Below are 24,589 nucleotides of genomic sequence, written 5' to 3'. Positions count from 1 at the left end.
TTGGAAATTGCACTCAAACTAAAATGAGCCTAGGTATTGAATCACTCCCGACAATACTTTGTTGTATTTTACTTTGCAGCAACTCAATACCTGGTACTATGGAAAAAACAGAAGCATGAGCTTCCTACTGCTAAGTGGAAGTTTCTGAAATTTATGTTGCTTAACTGCTCCATAGACTTTGAGATTACTTCACAACCTAGGTTTTCTGACATTTAATCTGTGAATGTGCCTGTATTCTTGCTGGAAGAGATTAATAATAATAGGAAAAAAACAAAACACTGAAAGCAAAAGTAGTCTGCAGTGAGTACTCCCCAACTCTTCATCTGCACTATTCCAGCCTTTATTGTCCATGACTGCTCAACAATTTGTTTGGCTTTATATGTTAACTCTCTTTTCAGTCACCAGGTTCCAGATGCTAGCATGATGCCGACCAGACTTCCCTGGACAGATGAACCCACCAATGTGTCCTGGCTTCCCCAGAGCCCCACCCTACTAGGGAAAGAGAGAGACAGACTGGGAGTATGGATCGACCTGTCAACGCCCATGTTCATTGATGAAGCAATTACAGAAGCCAGACCTTCCATCCTTCTGCATCCCACAACAACCTTGGGTCCGTACTCCCAGAGGGATAAAGAATAGGAAAGCTATCAGGGCAAGAGAGGATATGGGATATGGAGATCTGGTGGTGGGCATTGTGTAGAGTTTTACCCGACTTATCCTATGGTTTTGTTAATGTCTCTTTTTTAAAATAAATAAAAAATTAAAACAAACAATCAAACAAAAAACCCAGCATTTCTTCTTAATGCTCATCTAAGTGCATCTCCTGTCTTTACTTACATCAGAGCACATTCTAATCTGACAATCAGAACACATTATGTTGGTCAGTATAAGTGTGCTGATATTGCCCAATCACAGACGAAATACTTTCAGGTCTTTCATTTCCTGCCTGAACAGCTATACACTCCCTAAATGATTTTGTGACCTTTATCAAGCTGAGACACTTCATAAATGTTTTCCAGACTGAATTCTCTTATTTTCTTTCGCTCACCAGCTTTCGAAAAATGCCGGCCTGCTAGCTCTCATTTTTCATCTCATATAATGAGATCCACAAAGGCATTCACCATAACCCCACCACCACCCAGTGCACTCTCCTGCCCATGTTAAAATGTCTTCTCCACTCTTAAGACAAAAAAAGCCCCAGCCCTTGTCCACCACACCAAGAAAATAACAGCTAAGGAAAGGAAGACAAACATTTAATCACCTCAAAGAAATCAGACTGCTATAACTTTCTAGGTCACTGTTTTTGAACTTTCTACTTTGCTCCATGGCAGGAACTGATGGACTTCACATATGTTTGACAATTCCCTAGGGGGTGAATTTCTCAGAGGGACTTATGACACTTTAGTCTCTAAGGAAGCAGACATTTGATAATTCTTGGCAGAAACTCAGACAGCCATATGGAGAAATATCAGTTTGACTAGGATAAATTTTATTTGTTTATTTGTGTATGTTTGTTTTAGTCTTATTTTTGTATTACTTAAACTGGATTTTTTTTTTCATATTTCTTTCCAGAGTTCTTTGGTTTTTTTTGCAAGAAGGCCGTGGAAGGATGGCACCTTATATGATATATTTAAACTTTTTTTTAATGGTATATATCTAATTGATTGTGATCGTGTAGGCATCGTTACTCTGCCAGAAGTATAAAGGAAAGATTAGTCTTGGATTTTGGATCAATTTGAGTGGCTGAAATTTTTAACCAAAAATTCTGCTTTATAAATCTCCACTCATTTAGAAAGATGTTGACTTACATATGATTGAACCAGCATTTTATTTTTTTTAAATAATAGTCAAATATTTTTTAAATTTACTTATTCCCTTTTGTTGCCCTTTTTTTTTATTATTGTAGTTATTTTGTTGTTGTTCTTGATGCCGCAACTGTTGGATAGGACAGAAAGAAATGGAGAGAGGAGGGGAAGACAGGAGGAAAGACAGACACCTACAGACCTGCTTCACTGACTGTGAAGTGACACTCCTGCAGGTAGGGAGCCGGGGGCTTGAACCCGGATCCTTACGCAGGTCCTTGCGCTTTGCGCCACCTGCGCTTAACCCGCCATTCTACTGCCTGACTCCCTGAACCAGTATTTTCTTCCAGGGGCCAAGTGATGGTAAATGCAACTGAGTGCATACATTGCTATGCACAAGAATCTGGGTTTAAAGTCCCTAGTTCCCACCTGCAGAGAAATGGAAGTTTCAGGAGCAATGAAGAGTATAGCAGATCTCTCATTCTCTCTCTCTCTCTCTCTCTCTCTCTCTCTCCCCTTCCCCTCTCTATTTCTCTGACCTATTAAGTAAAAAAGAGAGAAATTGGGGGTGGGGATAAAACTCCTGGGGCAATGGAGTCACTGTGCAGTAGACCAAGCAGCATAATCAGAGAACTGAATTCATGGTGTTATTATTACTGACACTGTGGGGTCCTTCTTTCTTCTTGGGACTGATGTATCTTCTCAAGCAAATGGTCACAAAACCAGTACAACAAAGGGTATTTTATTTATTCACCAAGGAAAGTCAAGTGAATGAAGAAATGGAGTGTGTATGGGATGGAGTCTTATTAAAGGTGGCAGATGGGCTGCACTGTTCAAAGCTTTCTTGTTCCTGGGTCAGGATTTCCAAGAGTTGTGTTGCCTCAACCCTCATTTTTTTTCTTAACTCACCCTGATTGTATTTGTCACAAATTTTAGTGAATGGGGGCTTTACTATTAGAGCCATGGTGAACTATGACCATTGTGCTTACTTTGGTCATCAAGTTGGCTCCATTTAACTCAAACTAGTTTAAACTGGTCTCTGTAATGAAAGACAACTAGAGAGAAAGAAACTGGAACAAATTCAAGATCTGTATTGGTGACAGAGTGGGAAGAGAAATTGAGAGATATATTAGAAACACCATATTATCTTATAGATGAGTAATTACAATCAACTATATAAATTGTCAGAGGAAAAATATGTTAAGTAAACAGTGAAAGAGAAAGCTCTCCAACTTTTTGTCAGCATCAGAGAAGAATATTTTAAAAGGTACTTTCTGATGGGGGTCATACAAAAGTCACCGAACATAATAAGAAAGGGTGATTTTTGTGTTAAACAATCAAAAACTCTGTGAGCTAGTATATGCATTCCCTGTGTAAAAATATTCTATTGGTAGCATTCAAAGCCAATGCTTTGGGTAAGCCACAAAATGAAAGAGAAAGAAAGCCCAAAAGATCATTTAATTTAACCACTTACTCTACAGTTATGAGTAAATGAAGATGTCCTTATGCTAAAAGTCTTGATCAAGGCCAAGTACTGGTGTACCCCTTGTTGAATATTACAGTGAACAAGAACCTAGGGTTAAGCCCTGAATCTCTACCTTGAGGGAGGAAGTTTCACAAATGTGGAAGCAGTGTTGAGGTCTTTCTCTCTCTCTCTCTCTCTCTCTCTCTCTCTCTCTCTCTTCTCTCCCTCACTATCTCCCTCCTTTCCTCTCAATTTCTCTCTGTCTTGATTCAAAATACGTACATAAAATATTTTTAAGTCTTGATCAAAATAATAGAGAGCTAAGAGCAAAGGCTTCATTTACAATTTATAGCCCAACCTATTATATATTAATCAATTTTCTGTTTCATTTACTTATTTCTATAGTTGCAGGACTTCACAGCTTCAATTTAACTTTTTTTTTTTCAGATAGAAATAGAAAGACCGAGAGCAGGAAAGAAGAAAAGTTACTACAGTGCCAGTCTCCTCCAGTGCATTGGGGACAGATCTCAAATCTCAGTTTTAAGCATAGCAAAGCAGACACCTTCCCAGGTCTCAACTTTTATTTTTTCCTAACTGAAATGATAATGCACAATAAATCATGTCTCTTATGAGCGTCACTGAAAATCAGCATGTTGGGCCTGCAAAATATCTCCCTTGGGTAGTGTGCTTCTGCTTTGCTGTGTGCAAGACCAGGTTCACACGCCAATTCCTACCACCCTGAAGAAAGGTTGGGTGTTGTGGTCCCTTTCACTTCTTTTTTTTTAGTCTCTCTCTCTCTCTCTCTCTCCCTCTCTCTCTCTCTTTAAAAAATCAAGCAAATGGTATATTGCATCAAAGTAAAAGACTCGAGGTAGGGGGGTTCAGGTCCTAGAACATGATGGGAGCTGTGTTGTTACGTGGAAAACTGAGAAATGTCATGCATGTACAAACTATTGTATTTATTGTTGACTATAAAAAAATGAATCCTCCAATAAAGAAATAAAACAAAACAACATCATCAAAAAACAACCGTGTGGATGTACTACATGAGGTTTTCTACTACACAATCAATTCTATTTTCCACCAGAGAACATTGTTACTTTCTTGTTTACTTTTATTTATTTATTTATTTATTTATTCATTTATTTATTTATCTTTTCAGGGGCTTCACAACTCTTTGCTGACATGTTAAAGCTAGAAATAGATATAGAGAGATAGAGAAAAAGGGAGATAGCTCCATCATGGCTCCAAAGTGTTTTCCAGTATGGTGGGTGGTTGGGCGCTAGTCTGAGTATTATGCACATAAATAACAAAGCAGGCACCTTAGTGGGCTCTCTTACTCACCCTGACATATTCATTTATTTATTTGTTGATTTATTTTTTTAGTATTTAAGATTTACTCCACTAAAAATACTCAGATCTTCTTTGTGTTTACAAGACTTGTGGGAATTCTGATTGGGAAACTTCATGCAACTTACCTGTGGGTTCTGAATGCGACCCAGCTGCTCTGCTAATTAACTGATCCTAGCTGAGATCACTGGTAGTTTTCAAGGTAGGTTCTCTTTGAAGTGCTCAAATTCCATGCCAACAATCAAACTTCATGGGCAAGCAGAAGGACTGAAGAGCTACCTGTCGATTTCAGAGTTCTCTCCAAATTTGTAAACTTTCATTCATAAGAGTCACTGAAATTTTTGATATCCAAGAATTAGTTCTCGTAATAAAGAACATTTTCTTAGATAATACTGCATCTTCTTTTCCCTTTCTCACTTCATCTACATACAATATTAAGAATTACTGATTAAATTCTTCGATAATCAAAAAGAATAACACACACAGGTTTGTAATCAGTTTAGAAACACTTTCTGAATGCCATTCGTGTTCCAGACAATGTACTAATTCTATGAAGAATCTGGAAAGTCCAGACATCCTCCAGGCTATGTTTATTCAGAATCCATTACTGACAACCTTTATCTGATGTAGATACTCAATACTATTTTTTTGATCTGCAATAATTCATCATACATGAAGACAGTGATTCAGAGCACTTAATGATCGTTATCGAATATTTTTGGACCATCCACCTGAACCATCTTGACTGAGGAAGATCCTTGACTACTCTTTCTGTAATTCTTGAGCTACAATATATAACACATCACATCTCAGGTCACTTTTCCTGCCACCATTAATATTACATCATCAATTCCAATGGGTTTTTCAAGTTGAGATCAATGTAGAAGTTGTGGTTGTGGCTGCAAAGGAACTTACCAGCTGTAGCGCAGCCCTTGTATTCTTGAGGCCCATGTTCTACTTACTCTCTTGCATTATATATGTTAGGGCAATGCACTGGTCTGTGACTTTCTTTCATAAATGAAGAAGTAAGTCTTTAAGAAGGGTAAAAAGAGGCTTATTCACACAGAGAGAAAGAAGTAAAGGGTTAGCTGAGTGTTAGAATTAAAAGTAGCTACCATCCGGGGTTGGGCGGTAGTGCAGTGGGTTAAGCACACGTGGAGCAAAGCGCAAGGACCAGCATAAGAATCCCGGTTTGAGCTCCCAGCTCCCCACCTGCAGAGGAGTCACTTCACAGGCGGTGAAGCAGTTCTGCAGGTGTCTATCTTTCTCTCCCCCTCTGTCTTCCTCTCCTCTCTCAATTTCTTGCTGTCCTATCCAACAACGAACGACATGAACATCAGCAACAACAATAATAACTACAACAAGGCTACAACAACAAGGGCAACAAAAGGGGGAAAAATCGCCTCCAGGAGCAGTGGATTCATGGTGCAGGCACTGAGCCCCAGCAATAACCCTGGAGGCAATAAAAAAAATAACTATCGATGAGTGGGGACATCCCATACTCGTCTTTATCTTTCTGACTTAGCTGACTTAACATAATTCCTTCTAGCTCTGTCCAAGATGGGTCAGATAAGGTGGGCTCATTGTTCTTAATAGCTATATAGTATTCCATTATGTATATGTACCACAGCTTTCTCAGTCACTCATCTGCTGTTGGGCACCTAGGTTCCTTCCAGGTTTTAGCTATTATGAATTGTGCTGCTATGAACATAGATGAACACACATCTTTTTGGTTGGGCATTATAGAATCCTTGGGGAATATCCCCAGGAGAGGAATTACTGGGTCATATGGAAGGTCTATGTCTAGCCTTATAAGAGTTCTCCAGACTGCTGTCCAGAGAGGCTAGACCAATTTACATTCCCACCAGCAGTGTAGAAGGGTTCCTCTGTCCCCACAGCCTCTCCAACATTTGTTGCTGCTGTCCTTTTTGATGTATGCCATTCTCACAGGGGTGAGGTGGTATCTCAGTGTTGTTTTTATTTGCATCTCTCTGACAATCAGCGACCTGGAACAGTTTTTCATATGTTTGTTAGCCTTTTGGATCTCCTTTGAAGTGAATGTCTTGTTCATATCCTCTGCCCATTTTTGGATGGGGTCATTTGCTTTTTTAGAAAGAAGAACAGAATGGGAAACTAAAAGCAGGATCTGATTAAATCGAGAGCAGGACACCAATGTAAAAACCCTGTGGTGAAGGGGAGGATGGCCATTGGGCTTCCCAGCACGGTGGGGGGGGCGGCGGTGGTGGGTGGTGGGAATTGGACACAGTCTTTTGGTGGTGGGAGTGGTGTTTATATACAATCCTATTAAAGTATAAACATTATATAAACTACTATTTAATGAACATGAGAGGTGAAAAACTGATGATATGTCTAGAACTTCTTAAAACACAGACTGAGTCTTTTTAATACATAGGCTGTCTTTGCTATGTTCTCTCCCAAAAGCCTAGACCAGGGAGAACAGAAGCAACCGGTAGCACAGCTATATACAAGATGCTGGGTACTATACCCCAAACCCTATCAAAGGGACTTTCCAAAGTTAACCCTATCACCAAATAATGTGATGATAACAATAACTATCCATTGTCTTCTTGAACCCTAAGACAACAGGAACCTCACATTTCCACTATAGAGCCTATATTTCCCCCAGTCCTGGAACCTTAGGGTGGGGCCCACTTTTCTGCATGCTGCTCTCAATTCAAATCAAATAATATTGCATCCACGGATCGCAACCTAATCAACACAACGAGTGTCACCCCAGCATGCTGCACTTAAGACCGTGACCAGAGACTTCAGGTGTGGAATGACAACCCTTCAGCTTCATCACTTGGGTGAGCCCTTTCCTTTCATAGTATTCTCTAATTCCATTCCAGCCGTTCCACTCTCCAATAAAGTCCCCAAACCTAGATATAGTCCAGGTCCCCTGAGAAAGAGCATAGGTTCACCCGTGCCCATAAACTAGAGGAAAAATATATACCTGAAAGCAGAAGTACACAAGAGCATGCAGGGAATACCCCCAACACTTCATCTGTACTATTACAGTCTTTAGGTCCATGATTGTTCAACAATTTGTTTGGCTTTGTATGTTAACTCTCTTTTCAGCCACCAGGTTCCGGATGCTGACCAGACTTCCCTGGACAGACAACCCCATCAATGTGTCCTGGAGCGCCACTTCCTCAGAGCCCCACCCTACTAGGGAAAGAGAGAGACAGACTGGGAGTATGGACTGACCAGTTAACGCCCATGTTCAGCGGGGAAGCAATTCCAGAAGCCAGACCTTTCACCCTCTGCAACACACAATGACCCTGGATCCATACTCCCAGAGAGATAGAGAATGGGAAGGCTATCAGGGGAGGGGGTGGGATGTGGAGATCGGGTTATGGGAATTGTGCGGAATTGTATCCCTCTCTTTCTATGGTTTTGTTAATGTATCTTTTCTTAAATAAATAAAAAAATAGTTATCATCCATGTAGAATTAGCATAGAGACAAAGGGATTAAATATTTACTAATTGCTTAGCAGAAACTGTATTTTGTTATGTTTGCTAAAAACATTAGCTGAACAGTGCTAGAAAATTTAAAGTCTATGGTTTAAAAATTATCATGTTAGTGCAAATATTGATACCATTTATACCCATATTTTAAACAAAATAGAGTGTGAGAGTGACTAGTGGTCAATAAAAGGATTGTTGCCATCTACCCTACATTAAATAAGGGCAAACAGGGACATTCTGAACCAACTAGCACCATTTAGACACTTTTTTTTTAGCAGTTACTTAATTACTTGGTTAAGCTATTTAGAAAAAATTGAATGAGATGAAATATAAATTACCATTTAAATTTTTGTATCTATATGCAATAAGCATGATTAAGCTGCTCAATGCACATTCTACTTAATAAGTATTAACTAGAAGGAAAAAAATGTTAGAAAAGCACTTTATTATCACATGGACCTGACTTAACGAAGAAAACATCAAAGTAGTTCTGAGCAGTCTACCAAATACTCTGACCTCAAGTGAGAATATTAATTAGCACTACAATTAAATTCGGTATATTAATAAGACAGGATTCTGAAAAGGAAAAAATAATTCCAGAAACATTTTTATCTTTATTTATTTATTGACTTATTGTATAGAGACACTCAGAAATTGAGAGGAGAAGGGAAGATAGGGGGAGGGACAGAGAAACACCTGCAGACCTGCTTCACCTTTCATGAAGCTTTTCCTCTGCAGGTGGGGGCTGAGGGCTTGAACCCAGTTCCTTGTGCACTGCAATGTGTTTACTCAACCAGGTGCGCCCACAACCCGGCCCCCAGAAATATTTTTAATTTCAAACTTATATCAAGGGATTGAAGCTTACCTAGCAGAGCATATGACATGCCTCATATGAACTCCAGCACCTCACAAAGGTACCATGACTTTCAGAGATATTCCAGTGCTATGGTGTCTCTTTTCTCTCTGTCTTTCTCTTTCTGAGTAAAAATGTTGGTAAGTGATTAGTGAATTCCTGCTTGCATAAAACCTTTGTCATTCAGAAGTAAACATAAACAAACAAAAGCAAAGATGATAGTTCAAAAATAACATAAACATTAGTCAAGAAAGTAGATCAGTAGCAGAGTGCAAGACTTGCATGCCTGAGGTTCCAAGTTCTATTTCTGACACTCCATGTGCTGGATTGATACTCCTACTCTCTCTCTCTCTCTCATCCTCTTTCTTGTTAGATAAATAAATAAAGTTTGTGTTCCAGAGAGGTTGTGCAGTGGTAGGGCATGATCCTTGCAAATGTGAGGTCCTAAGTTTGATTTCTGACACTTCTTGTGTCAGAGGACTATTTTCTAAAGTTCTCTTTCTTCCTCTCTTTCATTAATGAATCTTCAAACAAATAATGATATAGATTGGCTAGGAAAATAGCTCATAGTTTATATGCTTGAGATTCCTGCTTTGATCCATGGTGTTGCATTTATATAGAGTTATTCTGGTTTCTCCCTCCTGTGAAACTAATTCTCAAATGCAAATCAAATAATTGTGTTAAAAATCTTTGACATTGGGAGTCAGGCGTTAGCGCTGCAGTTTAAGCACACTTGGTGCAAAGTGCAAGGACTAGCATAAGGATCCAAGTTCAAGTGCCCAGCTACCCACCTGCATGGGGGTCGCTTCACAGTTTGTGAAGCAGGTCTGCAGGTGTCTTTCTCTCCCCTTCTCTGTCTTCCCCTCCTCTCTCCATTTCTCTCTGTCCTATTCAACAATGACAACATCAATAACAGCAATAACTACAACAATAAAACAACAAGGAAAACAAAAGGGAATAAATACATATTTTTTGAAATCTTTAACATTATATGTAAGCATACAGCATGGAAGTTCTTTTATGCAAAATCGACAATACTTATAGTAATTGCAAAATTGTTTCCTAGGTCTATATAATTGATTTAGTGGAAGAAAAGATAGCACACAGTAATTAAGGACTTGAGTCTTTCAAAATTGAATGTCATTAAGTTCACTCTAATTGTTTCATTATTGGATATATGTCAGAATGAAAGAATATTGCTTCATGATGCAGGGTGTCTATTTGGTAAAATCAAAGTAAAATTACTTTTTTACTGTGGGACATGTTACTTAAAATTAAAATCTTTCTAGGAGGTATACAATTTAGAAGTTCATCACTTACAATAATCAGATAATGTGATACTTGCCTACCAGATCAATCTTTAAGAAATCAGAGATTGAGAAGTGGGAGGGGGTCTCAGGGAGTAAAATATGCCATGTGGTAATAGGACAAGAGACTTTGGTGTGCTCAGCATAATTAGTAGGAGGGTATGAATATTTGTCCTGCCAACTACTAGTAATAGGTTGTGTGAATGCAGAAAAGTAGCTATCACCATAAAATCTAGTTTCCCATGTGTCCTATTGGTATAGTTATGAGACTTCAAGAATATAAGTAATTGAAGAAGAATATGAGAAATGAAAGAAAGTGCATATTCATATAAACTAGGGCAAATAAATAATATTTTAAGGAGTCTCAATTCAGGGCAGAGACTACTAATAGGATGATTTATTAAAACAGATATATTTGATTTTTTTGATTCTGAAGAGAGACAGTTTATCAAATGCAAAAATAAACCCAATAAAGTAAAAATCAATAGAAAAATGAAACTAGAAAAAATATTTGAATAATTTATCAGCATAAATTGAATCAGATTAAAAATGTGTATATAATGTAACACACACACATATATGAAGAGAAAGAGAGAGAAGAAAAAAAACCAAAACACTGAATCTTCTTTCAAGGCTATGAGTACTTAAAGCGTTGATAGTGTGAACGACAAAGCCAGTGCACTTTCTCAGTGAGTTGTTTTGCCAACGCTGACACAAATATAATGTGCTGGAGAAAAGTGAAGGCCAGACAACTTGTACAAGATCCTCATAGCAAAAACAAGCCACTGATTCACATACGGAGGGAAGAGAAATTCAAGAAAAGTCTAGGCAAATAAACTCAGCATGTGAAAGCAGAAATCCTAGAGTTCAGACAATGAAAGTCAATAGTAAATGACATCTGAACGACAATAATCAGTTTATGGAGACTATTTTAGGGTCAAGTCAGAGACAGTAAGTCTTTTTTTTAATTTATTAAACATGAACAGAAAGGGAAAAACAGTAAAACTTTTGATTATTTCTTAAAAGTAAGAGGAAATAATTGCTATCTTGATCAGAGGTGACAGTCTGGGAGTTCTGCTATATTGTCTTAAAAGCAAGAATACACAAGGAAGCTATTAAGTGGTCTTAGTAAATTAATCTATGGTTTTTTTGGTGGAGATGTAGAAATGATGATAAATCATCAATCACATCAGCAATTTATATGAAAGTGGAGCTTACTAAAAAGGATTGATTAAAAAAGAAAAAAAAAGAAAGAAAGAATCTATGCATCTTAAATTTGGACCTGAGAAACAAGATGAAGAATGATAATATTAACTGAAGAGGAAGTATTTTGAAATAAGCATGTCGGGAAAAAATCATTGATATATGCAAAGTTGTAAAGTACTGTATTTCTTGGCAGAATTTTAATTTTTCAAATTTATTTTTATTAATGATTTAATAATGGCTTACAAGATAACAAGTTTTCAGGAGAATAGTTTCATTCCACACCCATCAGCACAGCTCTATATTTCTTTCTTTCTCTGTGGTACTCCTTTCAGTAACTTTGCAAAACAGGTCCAATAATGTCATGCACATTTAGTTTTTGTATGTCTGGTACTGTTTTGATAGTTCCTTCATAACAGAATGATAGGGTAAGGTAAGTGTAATTGGAAGTTGTTGTCTTTTAAACCTTGAATATAATATTCCATAGTCTCCTGTCCTCCATGGTTCCTGCAGAAAAGTCTAATGAAAGTCAGAATATGCTATCTTTTTTTTTTATTCCCTTTTGTTGCCCTTGTTTTTTTATTGTTGTAGTTATTATTGTTGTTTTCGTTGTTGGATAGGACAGAGAGAAATGGAGAGAGGAGGGCAAGACAGAGAGGAGGAGAGAAAGATAGACACCTGCAGACCTGCTTCACTGCCTGTGAAGCGACTCCCCTGCAGGTGGGGAGCTGGGGTTCGAACTGGGATCCTTATGCCAGTCCTTGTGCTTTGCGCCACCTGCGCTTAACCCGCTGCACTACAGCCCGACTCCCGGAATATGCTATCTTTAAGTCATATTCTTATCATATTCTTATCTTATAAGTAATATTCTTTTCTTTGGAAGCTTGTAAAATTTTGTCATTGTCCTTGAGTTTTGATAATTTGACAAGGATGTGTTCCAGGGTAGATCTATTTGGATTTAGGATTTTGAGTGCTCCCTATGTTTTCTGAACATCTACATCCTGACCAAAACCCAGATTTGAGAAATTTTCTGCTATTATCCCTTCTCTGTAGACACTTATAATTCTGTTTTCTTTTCTGATGGAGTCTTACATCTTTTGAAGAGTTGCCTCTTTTTTCCTAAACTTTTTTTTTTCTTTCTCCTTTGAAGTCAAAGAGTGTGGCCATTTTGTTTTCTATTTTTGATGTTATTTCTTCTACCTGGGTAGGTCTACTTCCTTGACATGCTATTTGAGACTAGAAATCATTCTAAGTGTGTCCTTAATACCTTATAACTCTGTAAATTCTCAATATTTCCACTAAGTAACTAAAGTCGTTAATTTATTGATTCATTTCTCCATATGAAGTTGAAAGTTTTTTATTTCTTCCTATTTCCTGACAATGTTGTTCCTCCATTGAATCTACATTTTGAAATAATTTTTGACTTTCTACAATCTGAGACTTCCTATTTTGACCTTTCTGTTTTGGTTTCTATTGTTAGCCAGCAGGTTTGATGGGTACTACTTTGTATGTGAGTTGTAGAGGGAAGAAGAGGAGCTTTGAAAAAGTGACATTTAGTATCTGATATTATGGTATCTGGTGTTGCTTAAACAGAGCTCTAGTCTAGAGGTGAGATGGTGGAGCATCTCAGAACTCCTTTTTCTAAAGTGATTCCTAAAAGTGGAAAAAGTCACTCAAAGTCACTATTCTCATCTGCAGGGTAGTGTGATTCTGTTCATCAGAGTCTCTATGGTAGCTAGGACACCTTAGAGTTTGGCACACTTCCTGGCTGCTGCAAGTATAGAGTTCAATTCCCTTGTTCCCCTGGATGGCCTCCTGGAGTTCACTCTTGAGCATATGATTTCTACAGCAAACAGTAGCTCCAGGCTCCTTTCGTTAAGCCTAAACAACTCACATGGGCCCTTTAAATCTGTTACATGGATTTAAAGCAAATGCCTGTAGGCAATTCACTGTCATGTTTCTGCTTGAGTCCTTCTCTCTTTTCTCTCCTATTCCTGCTGTCCACACTTAATCACCAGCCTTCATATAGCTGAAACACAACTTTCAGATAGCGATGTTCTTCTTTTTTTTTTTACCAGGAATTTCAGCTGTTCTCTGATGAAATTTGTTGAGATATTTTATTGTATTTCTTGCCATAGCTTTACCTTGGAAGTCCTAATTATAATTTAACCCATTAAATTTGAGATCTTACTTTGTTTCCTAAGAAGATATGTGGATTAAGAAAATGAACTAGGGGGCCGGGTGGTGGCGCACTTGGTTACGTGCACGTTACAGTTAGTAAGGACCCTGGTTCGAGTATCTGGTCTCCCACTTGCAGGGGGAAAGCTTTGAGAGTGGTGAAGCAGTGCTACAAGTGACTCTCTGTTTCTTTCCCTCTCTCCCCCAACCCTCTTGAACTATGGCTGTCTCTATCCCAATAAAGATAATATTTTTAAAAAATTTTAAAAAGAAGGGGATGGGGAAAAAATTTAAAAAGAAAATGGATTAAAGAGAAATGTGCATGCAGTATTCATTAAAGTTCCTACCCCATAGCTGTGAAACAGGTTATATGAAGCAGACCAGAAACAAGATATACTTGTAAGCATAAAGTACGTTGACAGGAATGCAAATTGGTCTAGAACTATGAAAGACAATATGGAGTTTTCTTTAAATATTAAAACATATCTGTCACATGACCTAGCAATTTCATTCTGAGCTGCCCATCCGAAGAATATAGAAATGTGTCGGGCAGGGAGTCAGGCTGTAGCACAGCGGGTTAAGCGCAGGTGGCGCAAAGCACAAGGACCCGCATAAGGATCCTGGTTCGAACCCCGGCTCCCCACCTGCAGGGGAGTCGCTTCACAGGTAGTGAAGCAGGTCTGCAGGTGTCTATCTTTCTCTCCTCCTCTCTGTCTTCCCCTCCTCTCTCCATTTCTCTCTGTCCAATCCAACAACGACAACAACAATAATAACTATAACAATAAAACAACAAGGGCAACAAAAGGGAATAAATAAATAAAATAAATATTAAAAAAAAAAAAGAAATGTGTCGGGCATTAAGCCATCCCCCCTGCTCCATCCTGCATTGCTGATACTATGGCCTGTTTTTTGTTTTGCCTGAAAGATCCCCACCCAATGATCTATCTTCTTTCTGGCCCTGCCTGTAGAGTAACATTAATCCCACCAGCTAAAACCATCACAACAGTTGCTAAGGAAGCTTCCACCTTCCCAGCATGTCTTTTGCCTTTCTCCATCCCCTTTCCTATCCATTTCCATTTCCCGGTTTTATCCTTTATAAACCACTTTTGTTCCTGGTTTCTCTCTCTTCCGCATCCCGCATCCCGGCCTAGAGGAGGTCAGGCGTGCAGACCTGGATGCAGACACCGAGCCAATGTGGTATTGGATCCACGTGGCCATTGTGGTATTGGCTCTATGTGGCTTAATCACTACACTCATGCCCAACTCTGGGGCTCCCGTATGAATAAAGATTTGTATTGCTACTGCCACGAGCTTGGTTCCTGGATCATCTCTCCCACCTGCAATGCTAGCCCAGCAGAAATGATTCATCAGGGGATCTGGAGGTAGCTCAGCGGGTTAAGCGCACTGTGGCACAAAGCACAAGAACCAGCTGAAGGATCCCGGGTTAGAGCAGGCTCCCCACCTGCAGGGGGGTGGCTTCACAGGTAGTGAAGCAGGTCTGCAGGTGTCTCTCTTTCTCTCCGCCTCTCTGTTTTCCCCTCCTCTCTCCATTTCTCTCTGTCCCATCCAACAACGAAGGACATCAACAACAACAATAATAACCACAACAAGGCTACAACAACAAAGGCAACAAAAGAGGGGAAAATGGCCTCCAGGAGCAGTGGACTTGTGGTGCAGACACTGAGCCCCAGCAGTAACCCTGGAGGCAAAAAAAAAAAAAAAAAAAAAGAAAGAAAGAAAGAAAGAAATGATTCGCTAACTATTTGTTTGGCTCTGTATGTTAACTCCTTTTTCAGACACCAGGTTCTAAATGCTAACATGATGTCAACCGGACAGATGACCCTACCAATGTATCCTGGAGCCTGCCTTCCCCAGAGCTCCACTAGGGAAAGGGAGAGGCAGGCTGGGAGTATGGATCAAACTGCCAACACCCATATTCAGCCAGGAAGCAATTACAGAAGCCAGACCTTCTACTGTCTGCATCCCATAATGACCCTGGGTCCATAAAGAATAGGAAAGCTATCAGGGGAGGGGATGGGATATGGAGTCCTGGTGGTGGGAATTAAGTTTAGTTCTACCCCTCTTATCCTATGTTTTTTGTCAGTTTTTTCCATATTTTATAAATAAAAATTAAAAAAAAAGAATAGGAAAGCTTCCAATGGAAGGGATGGGGTGCAAAATTCTGGTAGTAGGAATTATATGGAATTGTACTCTTCTTATCCCAAAATCTTGTTGATCATTATTAAATCACTAATTAAGAAAAAAACTTGAATTTAACCAAAAACAAAAAAAAATACTAAACAATTGTTAAGATTTTGTGAAAAAAAAATTCAAATGCCCACTGACAAGTGATTGTATTTAAAAGATGAGGAATCTATAGATAATGACACGCTATCCAGCTATAAGGAGGGCTGAGATCTTGTCTTTTGCCATAACGTGGATAGAACTAGAAAAGGTCATGCAAAATAAGTCCAAAGGAGAAAGACAAATATTAGATTTTCTCACTGATATGAGATAGAAAAAACAAAGCCTTCATAGAATCACTGAACAGTAAGCAAAATTAAAAAGATTAGAACAGAGAGATTACTTGGAAGAAATATCAAATGAGAAAATACTATTAACATTTTCTTTAAAATATTTTTAAAAACTGTTAACTTCAGTGGCTAGCAAAGTAACTTTTATAATGACAGTTAAAGCCCCAGAGATTTCTACAGCTTCTTTGGCTTGAACAATTCAGAGGAGAGAATTCAGGTCAATGAGGGTTGCATGATGAAATTTTAGAAAGGAGAGGCAGAGTGAGAAGGAGCATCCAAGTTATGTGTGAAACATCTGTCAAACATTTCACTTAACTGTGAACCACACAGGCAGGGCAAACACAAACTACTGAGATAGGATCATCAAGAACTGATTGAAATCTGAACTGCCATAAGGAGGTTCAGTATACATTTAACAAAGGAGAATTTTTTTAGGAGAATTAAAAATAGAGGTTCTTTAATACATACATCATCAATTTCTCAACATGTGAAGAAACAAAAAATTAAAATATTGAAATGAAAAGCAGATAAAACCAAAGACTAATTTTGGAATGACAGATTTGAATTAGCATATATGAATTTTAAAACAACTATCTGTGTATAGGAATGGGAAGAATTAGTACTATTAGACTGGGAATCGTATCAAAAGCAATATGAAAAGCCAATGCAATATCAGTCAAAATCCTAATGAAATTCTTCACAGAAATGAGAAAAAAAATCATAAATCGTATCTGATAGTAGTTTATCAAATGCATGTCAATATATTTGGAATTTATCGTAACATTCAATTAATATTTTCCATTTCTACGTTGTTTCTTACTTTTCCCATATTACTTATAGGCATTTTAATTTTTTTCTATTTCTGTTACAGAAAAGGTTTTACAAGACTAATAAATAAATTAATTAATGAGAGAGAAAAAAAACAGAGCAACACTCAAGCATATCAGTATTCATGATCAACTTTAGACCTTCCACATACACTCCTATGCTTTATTGTTGAGTCACCACCTCAGCTACTTTAAACTTCAAAATATATTTTTCACTGTTTTTAACCTTTGCTTTCAATCACCTACATACCATTAAATTCAGTTGAATTAATCAAATTAATATAAAAAGCAACTCCAAAGTGTTACTTTACCTTCTCCAGACTATTTCAAGAAATTAAAATTCCTTAAACCCTTTTTCCCTCTCTGTTTTTATTTTTATTTAAAGAAAAATTTTTTTGGGTTCATTGACACACACTTAACACATATATACTTTTACTGTGGATTCACTACTGTCTAATATAAATATTAATTGTTTTTACTTTTGTGAACTTTCTATTTTTAATTTAATTAAATTAATTTATTTATTGGATACAGAGAAATGAAGGGGGGATAGAGATGGAGAGAGGCAGAGAGACACACGCTGCACTGATTCACCACTCGTGAACCTTCCCTCCTACAGGTGGGGAACAGGGCATTGAACCTGGGTTCTTATACTCAGTAAAGTGAGAACTTAACCAGGTGCGCCACCACGTGGCCCCTTTTTTTCACTTTTTAACTTTCTAAAGTTTTTTTTCAACATATTTGTGATTTCAATAAATATTGTTTTGCTTCACATGCATATATTTTATCTTTATCTGAAGATTTTTCTTGACATTTTCTTTATTATGTGTTTTCTGGTGAATACTTTTAGCCACTTTCATAGTTTGGCTTTCTTTCTTCCTTCCTTTCTTTCTTTTTAACTGATTACAGCATTATTGGTTAACTGTAATTTTCTATTTTATTGTTGTGAGTTCTGACTGTACTTTTCTTTTGCCACTTTAATAATGTCATTTCAGGGGTTTAACAAGATAGTTTGCTCACCAGTTCCATATCCAGTCCAATTTTCCTTTTCTGTGTTTGTTTCTTAAATTCCAACTACAGGTGAGATCTTCTGTTATATGTCCTTTTTAGCTTATCTCACTTAACACAATTTCGAGTATCATACGTGGTGCATGATGGTGTGAGAGGACAGAACTTGGGGGTTATGTCATGCTGCAGACACCTATTATGAGCAGATTATAAATTGTATCAACACAACAAGCATACTGAAGACCATTAACTCCCCAATAAAATGACAAAAAGATAGTTCACCTGTTAGGGTACTTGCTTTGAAAAACGTTCAACTCAGTTCAAGACCATGTTTTATGGCATGTTAGTACTATTGTACTTGACAGTATTTTGTGCTATGAGAATGCTCCACTCCCTCCACATGCTGTGTGTGTATATTTGACTCAAAGTGGAGAATTTGACTCAAAATGGCAACCAGATGGTCAATAGTGTGGGTCTGATGAAATAATTAGCAAACAAGAGTGTGGAGAGGGGCAAAAAGGGATGTGAGGGCGATCTGGCTGCGACATCTGTCACCCCATTGATAGCCAGGGTTGATTCAGCTGATCCAGCTGGCTAGGCAGATGTCCCTTTCCTCCCTCACCGCTCCATGTGCGTCAATCCGGAAGCTGCGTGCTCAGTCGAAGAGAATGGCCTTCCCCAAATAGAGACGGATGGATCTTCAGTGGAGGGTGTAGGTGTAGCTGCATTCCCCCTGCCAGAACCTCCAAAGAAGCTCTCCAGGTCCATTTGTAGGAGAACATAGGGTAGTCAAGAAGCTTACAAGGCTCCAGACACATCCAAATGAGATGCTGCATGTGGCAGTCTGCTTTTCTTAAAAAAAAAAAAAAATGAAAGGGACAAAAGGAGGTTTATTGGAAATATACTTACTAGAGAGATACATTAGTCAAGAAGCAGGGAAACTAACTTTAAAGAGGTAGAGAAAACTTGGCATTTGCATAGGAAATTTTGTTCCTACTCTACATGGATTCATTTATGTTTGTTTATTTCTGATTTATTTTGCAAGTTATCTGTTGCATGAGTGGGGATCTACTTCCTTGGTGGTTGTCTTTTGTGTTTGGCTTGTTGAAATATACATTGTAAAAATAGGGCAGGAAAATGAAAAACATTCATTGTGTAAACAAGACAGAAAAACTGCACACAGTGGCAAGTAATACAGTATTATTCAAAAAAGACAGGAGACTATAAAAACAGAATGTGCCGGAAAGCGTGTGGTCAGCTTTCATATGTTCCACCAGAGTTTCTTCTTTGAAATTGTTAATTAGAGTTAATCCCTGACATAAACCAGATAGGGGAATAATTACACAAAAATAATTCTCAAGCATGTGTGAACAGTTTCTACAGAAAGGGACAAACAGATAATTTGGATGCTCATAACAGGAAAAATATTTCACCACATACCAGCCAGCTACAACAGGGAAAGGACTTCTAAGCTGTGATGCTTTCCTTGGGTAGGCAACAGGGAACTTTGTGTTACACCCCAGAAAGTCAAACCCTACAGTCCTCTATATAGATTTTTGAGTTGGGGACAGAAAAGCAGAAATGGAATTCATTAACAAGTGTCATCTTGTCTTTCTCTCACAGTCTTGCTGGAAGCAACTGGCTGAAGCCATATTGAATTTCAGCTTTCATAGTAACAATCCCTAGAAGTAAATCCCTGAGAAATACTTCACCTACCTCCAGTTAAAACCTGAGCCTGCTGAACACAGTGACTCGGAGTACATACACCATAACTGACAAGAGCTAAGACTCCTAGATTCCTTTCAGACTATCCCAGCCTTAGGTCCTTTGGGATGGCCAATCCTTTGTTAACCCTAGACCCTCTTATGCTCCCTGACAGGCAGTTGAGGCCTTGAATTCTTGGTTGCTGTTCATGTCCACTGGACCTCAGTGGTATAGTTGCCGCTGGACAAAATCGTCAACCTCTTGGTCTCCACAGGTTTCTGTGAACAAGACATAAAATGCTTCCAGGCATCACAACTGTGAATCCCTGTGGTGCCTCAGATCACTTTACATGCAAAACTTCTGCTCTGACCTTCACATTATATCAACAATAGTGAAGAAACAGAGAAAACCGGGGCCGGGTGGTGGAGTACCTGGTTGAATGCACATATTATAATGCACAAGGACCCAGGTTCAAGCCCGCAGTCTGCAGCTGCAGGGGGAAAGCTTCACAAGTGGTGAAACAGTGCTGCAGGTATCTCTCTGTCTCTAATTCCCCCTTCCCTTTCCATTCCTGGCTGTCTCTATCCAACAAATAAACATCATCATCATCATCATAATGCCTTCATGGCAAGAAAAAAATTAAAAAACAAAAGAAACAGAGAAAACCAGTTATACTAACTACACCAACAAATAAAGACAACTGCCTGGGAAATATTCTCAATATAGTAGAGCTATATACCCAACTGGTGGAGTCTTGAAAGCAACAAATCTAACACTGCTTACCATGAGGGGGAAATCAAAGAAAGAAAACCTACATCACAGAACATGTAAGGAAGGTCCAAATAGATATCATAGAACCAAAAAATACAGTGGCTAAACTAAAATATGAAGTGGGGGGGTGTCAGTAACAGAATGATAAAGGGAGAAGATAAAATCATTGTACCAGAGGACAGAGTAAAAGCAATCAATAAAAATCACCAGTACAAATAATATTGAAACAAATGAAAACAACAAAAGAAGCTGTTTCGAGGGCTTTCATCTCTTACGTTTATCTTATAATTCAATGTAAAGATGTAGTTTACATTGATAACTGTATTCTTCTGGAATGCAATTTAACAATTTTCTAATTAAATTGATTTTGTTGAAAATGGGGTAACATTATTGCCTATAATGCATTATTTTAAAGTTTTTTATTAGTGATTTAATAATTATGAGATATCAGGAATATGGTTCCACATCATCCCCACCACAAGAGTTATGTGTCCCCATTTCCTCCACTGGAAACTTCAGAAGTTCTCCCAAGGTGACTTCCGATTGAGGGGTCAGATCATTCTGATGACTCTTTAGCTAAGCACTTCAGTATTTCTTTGATGAGATAAGTTAGGAGGTTCAGATAATTTTAGTTGCTTCTATTCTTCAAATCTTATGCTTTTTAGATGGAAATGCATTCTTTTTAAAATTTTTTTAATATTTATTTATTTTCCCTTTTGTTGCCCTTGTTTTATTGTTGTAGTTATTATTGTTATTACTGATGTCATTGTAGTTGGATAGGACAGAGAGAAATGGAGACAGGAGGGGAAGACAGAGAGGGGAGAGAAAAATAGACACCTGCAGACCTGCTTCACCGCCTGTGAAGCGACTCCCCTGCAGTTGGGGAGCTGGGGGCTTGAACCAGGATCCTTAGGCCAGTCCTTGTGCTTTTGCGCCATATGTGCTTAACCTGCTGTGCTACTGCCCGACTCCCTGGGAATGCATTCTATCATTTGCCACTAGGCTTGTTCTTTTATATTGAAGTAGAAAATCACTTATATCTCAAGTTTTTAAGCTGATTTTTTTATTGTCATCTCTCTAAGTATAATATGCTTTTAAAGACAAAATATATTAACTTTTGTATTTAATTTATGACTAAAAATAAAACTAATGATGAAATTTGCACTATATGGTAAATAAAAAGACAATATAAGAGATTTATGGGATAATAACAAGAGAAACAAAATTGACAATATAGGAGGTTCCAAAGGAAAAAAAGAAAGGATGAGCGCCCTTACTTAGGGAAATAGCCAAGAAATTCTTCAAATCTGAGACTGAGACAAATGGCCTCCTTGAGCTTGGTCCTTGAATTTTAAAGAATTCCAAACTGAGGGAGCTGGACAATAGCGTAGCAGGTTAAGCACACATGGCTCAAAGCGCAAGGACCAGCATAAGGATCGTGGTTCAAGCCCTTAGCTCTCCACCTGCAGGGGGTTGCTTTGCAAGCAGTGAAGCAGGTCAGCAGGTATCTTTCTCTCCTCTCTGTCTTCCCCTCTTCTCTCAATTTCTCTCTTTTCTATCCAACAACAACAATATGACAACAATAACAATTACAACAAGCCCAACAACAAGGGCAACAAAATGGGAAAAATGGCCTCCAGGAGCAGTGGATTCATAGTGCAGGCACTGAGCCCCAGTGATAACCCTGGAGCCAAAAAAAAAAAAAAAGAATTCTAAACAGAATAAAGTATAAAAGAAACACAATAAGAGACAAAGAAAAAGAGATATTTCTGAAAGTATAAAAGAATATCAGAGTCACATATAAAGAAAGTCACACAAGAAAAAAAAAAAAAAGATCAGCAGACATCCCAACTGAAACTCTACAGGCTAGAAGTATAGTAGGACACTGGAGACCCAATTCAGAATGGTTCTATAAGAACCTAAGTTGGAGGGTTGGGAGGTGTCATATCTGGTTAAATACACATAGCACTTTGATCAAGGACGTGGGTTAGAGTCCCCACTCCTTACCTGCATCAGGGATGTTTCATGAGCTGTGAAGCAGGTCTAGAGGGATCTCTGTCTATCTATCTATCTATCTATCTATCTATCTATCTATCTATCTATCTATCTATCTCCACCACCCTTCTCAATTTCTCTTTGTCCTATGAAGTAAAATAGGAAAAAAAAGAAAGAAAAAGGAAAAAATGGCCATTAGGAGCGGTGGATTCATAATGCCAGGACTGAGCCACAGCGATCACCTAGAAAACAAAGTTGATGGTGGACTCAGTGCACAGATATCTAGCATAGAAAAAAATATCTGTCATAGAAAAGTGAGAAAATGGCCCTTTGACAACAAATCTTAGTAATTATTTACCTAATAAAATAGCTTTAAAATGTGGTGAGATATATTCAAAGTGATCTACATTCTACTTTTTCAGAAGTCTTAATTGAAAGGCATGTATAGTTATGAAGGCTTCTCTTGAACATGATCAAGCTTTTTTTTTTTCTTACAGTCCTGTAAAATATAAAATTCTTGGCTGATTTTCTGTTCTTTCACCAGTCATTTTTCCATTAGGAGTCTTTCATCTCAATTTTTCAAAGCTTTTATTTAGGTAAAGGTCTTGGAGGGGAATATATATATATATATATATCTCAAACATGAATCTTGCTTCCCTGCAATTTCCATATTTCTAGAAGTTTCCTGGTTTTTCATTTTTAATTTTTGCTTCCTCAACTTTGTGAGGCTTCTTAAAGCTCTAGATTGATATTTTCTTAGAGAGAAAGAAATGTTAAATAACACCCCTGGGCACCTCAATCTATCTTCCTTTTGGTGCTGATGTTTATCCCTCAAGTCATGACTGCCTTGTTTGTGAGCTAATGTTCACCACTACTTGAGAGATTTGTGGGTTTGTTTTTGCTTGCTTCACCCGGTTTTTATAGATTTTCTTGGCCAGCAGGTATCATTGCTGCAACCTACTCCATCTTTGTTAAAAGCAAATGTTCTTTCTACAACATTTGCAGTTAAAATAAATCCAGTAAAAAAAGAATTATAGGAGGCTTATTTACAAGGCCTTATACCTGCCAAACAAACAATATAGTAGAAATGTTTATGCAGTATCAAGATAAATATAAGTTCCATTTAGGGAAGATTACATACATGTCAGACTCAGAAACTTATAAACTAAGGTTTGTATACAACTCAATAACATGATGAGAAACAAAATCACAGTAGAAGAATAATTTGCACAGCACATCTTTAACCTAAAGAAGCCCAGTAACGGATAGTGGTTAGGTATCAGATATAATCACAACAGTATCAGATATAAGGAAGCTCTAAGTATTTATAGGTTTTAGTAGGAAAGGGCTAAAATAGTTGGAATTGATCTGAATATCTAGAAAATTCGGTAGGCCTGGTTTGACTAAATTGAAAAATAGAACTTCTGATTCTCAGAGATATCCAATAAGTACATGGATCTAAGAAGGCATCATGAAATTTAAATACTCAAGCTTGTATTAGTTAATCATAACCCTAACATGCAAAGAATTTTTGTTTTTGTTGTTGTCATTAGAACTTCACTGCTTCAAGCCAGGTTTTTTGTTTGTTTGTTTTAGAGAGAAATATAGAGACTGAAAGGGAGTGGAAGACACAAAATCACCTAACATCATGATTTTCCTTTTTTCAGTGTGACAGGGGCTGGGCTTGAACCTACGATCTGACTCAAGGTTTATAAAGCAGACACACAGTCCAAGTAAGCTTTCTTTACCAGACAAAATAATTTGATTTTTTTTTTTAGGTTAAAACAGAAAATATATATGGGCCCTGGGTCAGATTGGTGGGGTAAACAGTTAATGGCATTTACATATTTTCTTCAAGCTTGGGAGCTACTTTCTGCCTTAACCCAGCTAGTTCTGTTCTCAACTCTGACACCATCTTCCCAGACAATATTTTTAGTCCACCTGCATATTAGCTATCAAGCTTAGGCAAAAAGAAAAAAACTAAAGTCATGGGCTACGTGGAACACACCTAAAATGAATTTCCTAGCCTCTTTCCACCCAAGATTCCTAATCTTATCTGCTCTATTCCTACTTTTTGGTTGTTTATTGAATACTTTGTCCTCA

This window comes from Erinaceus europaeus, chromosome 4 (assembly GCF_950295315.1).
Source record: "Erinaceus europaeus chromosome 4, mEriEur2.1, whole genome shotgun sequence".
Lineage (NCBI taxonomy): Eukaryota > Metazoa > Chordata > Mammalia > Eulipotyphla > Erinaceidae > Erinaceus > Erinaceus europaeus.
This window is presented reverse-complemented; position numbering follows the sequence as displayed.